At 40.6% G+C, this 8557-nt stretch overlaps 1 pseudogene; it reads left to right on the forward strand.

Moving 5' to 3' along the window:
* Positions 1-472: 472 nt before the first annotated feature.
* LOC137526158 (uncharacterized) lies at positions 473-4714 on the forward strand (annotated as a pseudogene).
* The last annotated feature ends 3843 nt before the right edge of the window (positions 4715-8557 follow it).

Consider the following 8557-nt stretch of genomic DNA (forward strand, 5'->3'; position numbering starts at 1 on the left):
TCTACCAGTAGTAAAGATGATGACGTACAGGTTCATTGTGGATCAAACACCATGAATAAATTACATGGCAAATGTCAATATATTCTTGTTCTCTTTTCTATTTTTAACTTCTCACTTTGCATTGTATTGATTCTTATAAATTTTTCGCTAACATCTCTCTTTAAATCACCCATGGGGCTTCGTGTCCGTTAAATTTCGGCATGTAGCAACCGCCCTCTTATTCACTGAAAAATGCAATAATATTTTCTCTATCTCAAGTGCAGAAAACCCATATTGTTTTTCAGTGGGGTTGCGTCTACGTGGCAGAAGTCGGTGGTCAAGGAACCCTGGTTAAAATTTAAGAAGAAAAAGGTAATTGCATATGGACCCTGAAGTTATACTTGATTTCACTTTTGCAGAAGGCACTGAAAGTACTATATCAAAAAAAGAGAAACCAAAAAAAGTGCCAGAAGGGACCGTCAGCTCGGGGTAGATGTGCAGGCTCAAAAAGGCTGAAAAGGCAGCAAAAATAGAAGACCTTAGAACATTGTACAATATTGCTAAAGTTCTCTCAAAGAAGAAAAGCAAAACAGGAAGTAATGTCAAGGATAAAAGTGGAGCCAACCTTATAAATGAGAAAGAACAGCTTCAAAGATGTAAGGAAAACTTCCAGGAAGATTGCAGAGAAAGTGGCCAACAAAACGAACAAGAGCATCCAGAATGCAATGAACAAGACCCAAACATAAACACAGAAGCACCAAAGAAAGAAGAAATCATCAAGGCCATTAAGAAGCTGAAAAGTGGCAAAGCACCTGGGATCGATAACATTACAGCAGAAGATGCTATGCTGACATTTCAGTGGCACTTTTACAGTCACTGTCTGAGAAAATATGGGAGGAACATCAAATTCCCGCTGACTGGAAAAAGGGTGTCCTTGTGAAGCTGCCAATAAAGGGTGATACAACGGTGTGTGATAATTGGCGGGGGATCACATTACTATCTATTCCCAGCAAAGTATTCACAAGAATTTTACTAGATCGAGTGAAAGACTATGTGGGTCAAAAAACTCAGGAGAGAGAAATCTGGCTTCCGCAAGAATAGATTTTGCACAGACCAAATAAACACACTGCACATTATAATCAATGGTGTGCTGAAATTTTGCATCGTAATTCGCATTTATGTGTTGTAATTGTAATGCGAAATTTCAGGGAAAATCATAATTAATTTTGCATGTAATAGTAGTATTTAATAATTTCACGTGATTTTTCGTGCAATTTCGTGAAATTTTGTGCTGACTTTAGCGGTTAATAGCAAAGCCCCTATACAAACTATTGCTACCAAAATTGGAATATATGTTAAGGAGAATATTGGGTACAAGTCAAAAAAAATTTTTTTTTAAAAACATTGTAGTTTTTGAGAAAATCGATTTTAAAGAGGAACTGTAACATAAAAATATCCCCTGGGGGGTACTCACCTCGGGTGGGGGAAGCCTCCGGATCCTAATGAGGCTTCCCACGCCGTCCTCCATCCGTCAGGGGTCTCGCTGCAGCCCTCCGTGGAGTCCGGGCAGCGGTGACGTCATTATTTACCTTCCTGGCTCCTGCGCAGGCGCTCTGACGGCTTTCCATTCCGAACTACACGGAAATACCCGATCGCCGTCGGGTCCGCTCTACTGCGCAGGCGCAAGTCTCCTGCGCCTGCGCAGTAGAGCGGACCCGAATGAGATCGGGTATTTCCGTGTAGTTCGGAATGGAAAGCCGCCACAGCGCCCCCGCTGGAGCCAGCAAAGGTAAATATTGAAATGACAGTCGGCACAGTCGCCGGCTGTTCGGAGGGCTGCGGAGAGACCCCCGTGGGACAGAGGACGGCGTGGGAAGCCTCATTAGGATCCGGAGGCTTCCCCCACCCGAGGTGAGTACCCCCCAGGGGATGTTTTTAATGTTACAGAGTCTCTTTAAATATGCAAAGAAAAATGGTTTTTAAACTGTCATTTTTTTTGTTTAAAAACATTTTTTTCTTTGCCTTTTTAAAATTGATTTTCACAAAAACTAAAAGGTCTTTTTGGAAAATTCTTTTTTTGACTTGTGCCCACTATTCTCCTTAACATATGTAGCAGTTTTGGTGTCACTTCCATGTATGGGGCCTTTGCTATTCACTACCAAATTCAGCACCAAATTACACAAAAATTACGCAAAATTTTAGGCGAAATTACGAATCACTATTCGAAATCAATTGAATTTACAAATCATAATTACGTATAAATGCTAAAATGTATGCAAAATTTTCCACAATCTTAATTAGCTGATTACGATCATCACTGATTATAATAGAACAATGTCTGGAAGTAGGAGTCCCATTGTATTTGGTCTTCATAGATTTTCTCAGGGCATTTGACTCCTTGGAAAGAGAGTATATGTGGAGATCTTTAGAGAAATATGGAATACCAAGAAAACTCATAATCCGTATAAAGCAATTCTATGAGGTTTATCCAGTTCGGCCTATCTGGACTATCTAGCTTACTCGTCCAGATAGGCGCTGCTGCCGCCGCATGGTGCGCGCGATCGGGCACGCCTCTGTGCGCGCTCCAGCCTCCGGCCGCCAGCCCCCCGATCAGGGAATGGGAATATAATTCCCATTCATCGATCTAACTTCCCCGGAGAAATACCGACGCTTTCTATTCAGAGGGTGCGGTATTTCTGCCCAAGGAAACTTCTCCTCTTCTTTTTAGTTCCTGGATGCGAGATCGTTCGCATCCAGGACTTTTTTTTACTGTGGCCATCTTGTGGCCAAATAGTAAACTGCACCACATACATTTTTAATTAAACAATTCTATTATTTTACATTTAAAATTAGCAGTTTCCCTCCCACACCAAAAATTACCCGCACACATTTTTTTAAAAAATACAATAAAAACAAAACAAAAACAACATAAATAGTTACCCAAGGGTCTGAACTTTTTAAATATGCATGTCAAGAGAGTATGTTATTATATTATTTGAAATTATAAGCTTATAAATAGTGATGGACGCAAATTGAAAAAATGCACCTTTATTTCTAAATGAAATATCGGCACCATAAATTGTGATAGGGACATCATTTAAACGGTGTAATAACCGGGACAGATGGGCAAATAAAATACATGAGTTTTAATTACAGTAGCGTATATTGATTTCAAACTATAATGACCAAAAACTGAGAAATAATGAATTCTTTTCATTTCTTTCTTAAAGAGAACCTGTAGTGAGTAAAAATATTTAAAATAAACACATGAGGTAACTTCAAATGAACATTACATAGTTACCTTGCCATCAGTTCCTCTCAGAAGCTCACCATTTTCTTCTGACAATAATCCCTTCCAGTTCTGACAATATTTTGTCAGATCTGAAATATATCAGTTGCTGTCAGTAAAATATCAGTTGCTGTCAGTTATAGCTGAGAGGAAAACTGATGTACCAGGTAATGTCCATGTTTCTCTATGGCTCAAGTGGGCGATGTTACAGTTTAACTGTGTGCTGACCAGAAAGCTGTTATGGATAATGGCCATTTTCAAAATGGAGGACGGAAAATTCCCTTGATCACAGTGAACAAACAGGATGCGGGACAGGAGAAAGACACTGGGGAGTAGACTACATGGAAGGTAAGTATGACTTGTGTATGCTTATTTTGACTTTTAATTTTCAGTTCAGGTTTTCTTTAAGCTTCCTGTTAAAATGGATTTAGAAAAAAATAATTCATAGCAAAATGTACTACCCAAAGAAAGCCTAATTAGTGGCAGAAAAAACAAGATATAGATCAATTAATTGTGATAAGTAGCAATAAAGTTATTGGCGAATGAATGAGAGGTGAACATTGCTCGGATGCATGAGGTTTTCGACACTGCGGTGCTGAACCGGTTATACGTGCCAAGTTGTCAAACAGGGATGCACCCTCTCCCCCACTATATTCCTGATAGTAATTTATTTTATTTATTTATTTATTGTATTTATAAAGCGCCAACATATTACGCAGCGCTGATAATGGATCTGGTCATGAGGAAGACATTTCTTGGGAACAGAACTGGACTACAATGGGGGCTGACACAACATTTAGAGGATCTCAACTTTGCAGATGATGTTTGCTTACTTTCCCAAAATGTTGATCATATGGAAACAAAGTTAGCCCATCTACTAGAGGAGAGCAGGAAGGTAGGTCTGACAATTAGCTGCAAGAAAACTAAAGAGATGCGCTTAAACAGCAACGTAGATGTTTCAGATGTATGGAAAACATATAGATACGTTGACTGAGTTTCAGTATCTGGGCAGCCTGATGACAATGGATGGTGGTGCCAGTGCTGATGTTAAATGCCGAATCAAGAAGGCGAATGCAGCCTTTGTACAACTGTATCAACTTTGGAGATCCCATATTTCCACAAAAACCAAACTGAGAATATTCCAGAGAAACGTGAAGACAGTTCGGATGTGAGACATGGAAGGTGACAGCAGCGATAACAAAAAGCCTCCAAACCTTTATAAACCGCTGCCTTCGAAGAATAATAAACATCTGGTGGCCAAATGTAATATCAAATAAAGAGTTGTGGGAAAGAACCCAAGAACAACAAGTGGACTTGCAGATCAAACACAGAAAGTGGAGATGCATTGGCCATATTCTTCCCAAGGATATATCAGTTGAGAAAGAAACCTTAAAGAGAAACCGTGACCAAGAATTGAATCAGTTGCTGATACCCCCTTTCCCATAAGAAATCTATTCCGTTTCACAAACGGATCATCAGGGGGTTCTGTATGGCTGATATTGTAGTGAAACCCCTTCAGGAAACTGTGAGGACCATGGTCCTGGCAGTTTCCGGTCTGTGAACCTCGTTGCATTATGGGAAATAGCTGTTTACAGCTGTTACCAACTGCCTAAAAAACAAGCAGCAGCTACTTCCACTGACATCACCTGCCAGCAATAAAAATGTCACCATGTGATAAATGTCATAATGTTAATGTGAGAGATCGTGGAAAAGCCACCCGCACGTACTGGCAGTAAGGCGGCTGTTTCCGCATCCAACGCAGCGGTTTGCACGCGGCAGCATGCGTCTGGTGTGGCTGGGTCTGTTAGTTCACACAGATGGATGGAGAGCTATGCGCGCGCGCACCAGAAGTCAGGACCTTTATACCAGCAGCAGAGGTATCAGCTGATCCGGACGATCAGCTGATTCCTGCTGGACTCCTGATTGGCTGAGTGGCTCGGGCGGGGCAGCAGAGTCCTGCAACTATATATACAGCTTGCTTGTCAGTTGCTGGTTGTCTGCCATTGCGAACACTTACGTGGAAGCATTCAGACCATAGTCAGATCCTACAGTGTGTTTGAACCAGGAGGACCTGGGAATTCACACTGAGCCAGATTACTTCTGTTTATATTTGTGTTATACTCCAGACTAGTTCCAGGGTGCTGAGACCACGGACCTCGCACCCAAGACTAGGGAACTGTATTTTCATTTGTGTTATACTCCAGACTAGTTCCAGTGTGCTGAGACCACGGACCTCGCACCCAAGATTAGGGAACTGTGTTATCATTTGTGTTATACTCCAGACTAGTTCCAGGGTGCTGAGACCACGGACCTCACACCCAAGACTAGGGAACTGTATTATCATTTGTGTTATTCTCCAGACTAGTTCCAGGGTGCTGAGACCACGGACCTCGCACCCAAGACTAGGGAACTGTATTATCATTTGTGTTATTCTCCAGACCTGCTTGTGACACCCATCTTCCAGGGGTCACTAGCCACCGGGTCTTCTTGCTACTCAGCCTGGGACCCCGCCCCCTTGGATGTCTCAGGCTGCTGCAAGATCTCTGCACTTCCAAAGGGAGGTATTTCTCATACTGCCTGCTCCATTGGTGGTCCTCGCTCAAAGTAATTACTGTTGCACCAAACACTCGCACTATATAGGTGTCCAGAGGTTAGCAATATATCTGTATTATAGGTGATTCTGCAGATCATCAATAATCGGGTATATATCTACATTCTTGGTGATACTGCAGATCACCAATAATCAGATTCTCTCTGCGTGCTGACACCGATCGTTACAGTAAATCAGGCAGAGTAAAGATTTTACAATGGGCAAACACTGACTAAATCATGTATTCATAATTATTGTAAAAATGAAGCACTTTCTTTATTACAATATTTTCACTGGAGTTCCTCTTTAAAATTGAATCCTCAAGGCAGCAAAAAAAGAGGAAGACCGAAGACAACCTGGAGAAGAAGTGTGGAGTAAGAAATAAAGAAAGCCGCAAAATCATGGACTGAGATAGAAAAAATCACCCAGGACAGAAACCGGTGGCATACATGTGTTGAGGCCCTTTGCTCCAGTGAGAGACACAGGATTAAGTAAGCAAGTAAGCAAATAATTACTGAAAGTACTATATAGCCTTGGTAGAGTTCTCCTGCAGTCTATTCACAGTTGCTGATAAGAACTAACTAGACAGGCACTGCAGGTAGGAGAAATTGACAGAGAAGGATAGATTGACTGAACAGAGCCCCTGCTCTTCTTGTATGTCTGCTAAAGTAATTCCCAAAGGAGGTGTATACTGTATATGAGATGTGTAGCTTACTTCTATGCTATCTTCCTGATTGATGAATACAGTGTTTCCACCCCTAACTGATAATTAGCATGCAATGCACGCATCTGTGGCAGTACTTAGACAAAAGAGAAGCCAGAGTACAAGTACAGATGTGCTAATAGACACCTGAGGCTTGCAATACATTTCCTAATACCCTCATTCCGTTCTTACCTTAGGTTACCCAACTGCATAATGATACTGGAATGTTCTGTTTCATGTGTGCATGCAAATGATTTTGCAATAATCACATTCAATGATGGCACTTTTTCCTGCACAAGCTACAGCTTGTTGTAGCAAGAAAAAACGTACAGTGTGTTGGACAAAGGTTACATAGCCATACGTCCCAGAGAAAGCAAGCAACACATTCCTATACAAGTCAGTTCATCTCTGCTGTGACTGAAATGTTAATCAGTGGGTGTGTAAAACCTGGAAACGCTGGAACTGACAGGAATTTGTCAGAGTTTATGTACTACATTTTCCACAAGAGCTTGCTCACAGCAGTGTTTGTGCCTAGCAATAATTTATTATAGGGTTTGTAAGCCATGCAAATGTCCAGCTGTAGAATCTCCATATGTTTTAAAGTGTATGGGTGGTTTCCCACTTTTGTTTCTACTGACTGTCTCACCATCAAGATATAAATTAAGCATATCTGAAATTAAAGAAATGAATACATAAAGAATTCTAAAGCTAGAGGCCCACTGTGAGCAGTGCTTGCAAAAGATTTGAATGATTTTCGCTGCATTTACTACAAGCACTGTACAATCTACTTCCTGTGTTTTGTACAGTGTTTTCGTTTTTTTAAATAAAGTTTTATCTACCGATTGAGTTTACATGTCTATGTGTGCTGGTTTTCTATATGTAGCCCTGCCCCTTGAGGGGAAGGCACCCAATATGCACTGTTTTATATATTGTGCTCTATCTAGATCACTAAGATTGAAATTGCTGGAGGTATTTACCTCTTCCGATGAATCACACCAGAATAGTGGAAAAAATATTTATTTATAATGGTTATTCTCTTGACAACGCGCTTTCTCAGATCAATAATACAGAGTAAACCTAAAAACAAGTGTACATTCACTCAGGCGCCCTTTAACCACTTCACCACTGAGGGGTTTTACCCCTTGAGCACCAGAGCAATTTTCACCTTTCAGCGCTCCTTCCATTCATTCGTCTATAACTTTATCATTACTTATCACAATGAAATGAACTATATCTTGTTTTTTCCGCCACCAATTAGGCTTTCTTTAGGTGGGACATTATGCCAAGAATTATTTTATTCTAAATATGTTTTAATGGGAAAATTGGAAAAATGTGGGAAAAAATTCATTATTTTTCAGTTTTCGGCCATTATAGTTTTTAAATAATGCATGCTACTGTAATTAAAACCCATGAAATGTATTTGCCCATTTGTCCCGGTTATAAAACCATTTAAATGATGTCCCTATCACAATGTTTGGCACCAATATTTTATTTTGGAAATAAAGGTGCATTTTTTTTCAGTTTTGCGTCCATCCCTAATTACAAGCCCATAGTTTATAAAGTAACAGTGTTGTACCCTCCTGACATAAATATTTAAAAAGTTCAGTCCCTAAGGTAACTATTTATGTATTTTTTTTATTTTAAATTTTTTTTTATTTAATTCCCCCCAAAAAAATTGGGGAGTGTGGGAGGTAATGAGTTAATTTTTTGTGTAAAAGTAGTGTATTTGTATGTGAAAAATGCTTTAGGGTGTAGTTTTACACAGTAACATTTTATTTATGCGACCTGCAAGCGTCCGGAAGGTCGCTTGCAGGAAGTACAAAGAGGCTGGGAACTTTTTTTTCTTCACAATGATCGCTGCTTCTCGTAGAAGCAGCGGATCATTGCGGGGGCTTATATCAACGAACGGGAATGAATTTTCCCGTTCATTGATCCCCGGGCGAGCGGGCGGCGGCGTGCATGTGAGCGGGAGTGCGCGCATAAGCGAGCTGGAGCG

The sequence above is a fragment of the Hyperolius riggenbachi genome, chromosome 7 (genome assembly GCF_040937935.1).
Source record: "Hyperolius riggenbachi isolate aHypRig1 chromosome 7, aHypRig1.pri, whole genome shotgun sequence".
Lineage (NCBI taxonomy): Eukaryota > Metazoa > Chordata > Amphibia > Anura > Hyperoliidae > Hyperolius > Hyperolius riggenbachi.